Source organism: Echinops telfairi, unplaced genomic scaffold, assembly GCF_000313985.2.
Source record: "Echinops telfairi isolate 266 unplaced genomic scaffold, ASM31398v2 ScPeMD7_655;HRSCAF=1070, whole genome shotgun sequence".
In the NCBI taxonomy this organism is placed as follows: Eukaryota; Metazoa; Chordata; class Mammalia; order Afrosoricida; family Tenrecidae; genus Echinops; species Echinops telfairi.
The window spans coordinates 23279643-23280674 of NW_022104553.1; the positions used below are offsets into that span (position 1 = coordinate 23279643).

General features: G+C 44.6%; 1 protein-coding gene across 1 annotated transcript in view; it reads left to right on the top strand.

Moving 5' to 3' along the window:
* Nucleotides 1-1032, top strand: part of PLA2G4C (phospholipase A2 group IVC) — a 43448-nt gene that overhangs the window by 21013 nt on the left and 21403 nt on the right. The gene's annotated exons all lie outside the window — the stretch shown is intronic.

Genomic DNA, 1032 nt, shown 5'->3' on the forward strand with positions numbered 1-1032 from the left:
CTTCTCCTTGGGGATGTCTTGCAGGAAGTGAGCCTTGCCAGTTGAAGCAGGGAACTGGCTAAGGCAGCTGTACCCTAGTCCAGCCATCAGAAAGCAAGAGACCTGAGAACTGAATGGCGAGGCTCACCGAGCCATTTATCCCTCCACCCTTCAATTAACCCCACCTGTGTTTATCAGCCAGGTTGGCACACTAAACTTTAACTAACTCAATGGATGATAAATCATGGTCAGGGGATGCTCCTTCTCCTGTATCGTCACTGTTGCCCACGACCCAACCTGAAAGCCAAACCCACAGGATGGAGCAGAACTGCTTCGCATGGTTTCCAAGACCACAAGCCGCGATGGGAACAAGACAGTCTTATATTTCTCCTGAGGGGTGGTTAGTGGGCTTGAACTGTTGACCTGCTGGCTAACAGTCCAATGCTTAACCCACAGCATCACCAGGGCTTCTGTTTCATAACAAACAGAAAACCAAACTCAAAGCTAAAAAATAAAATAAATAAACTGCCATTGAGTCTGTTTCAACTCTTAGCAATCCCATAGGACAGGGTATGACTGCCTCTCTGGATTTCTGATATGGTAACTCTTTACTGGAGTAGAAAGCCTCGGCTTTTTCTTGTGGAAGGGCTGGTGGTTTTGAACTGCTAACTCTCTGGTTAGTAGCCCAATGTGTACTCCGCTACACCACCAGGGCACCTTGGTGGCTTAATAGGTTAGGCTCGTGTAGAGAGGTTCAAATCTAGAGCTACAGCTTCCAGTAAACAGATTCAGAATATGTTTTAGGCGCTAGCCAAGCAAGAGTATAACAAAATATTTCTTGAAAGAATGTGGTATTAAAACAAAACAAGTGACCAAATAAACTTTCACCTTAATTACAATGAAAAACATTAAAAAACAAACAACAACAACAACAAAAACCCAACACAGTAAGAGCAAACATAATGAGAAAAAGCAGAACTCTGTGGAGGCCTGGTGGCATCGTGAGTTACGCGTTGGGCTATTAACCACAGGTTATTGGTTCAAATCCACCCG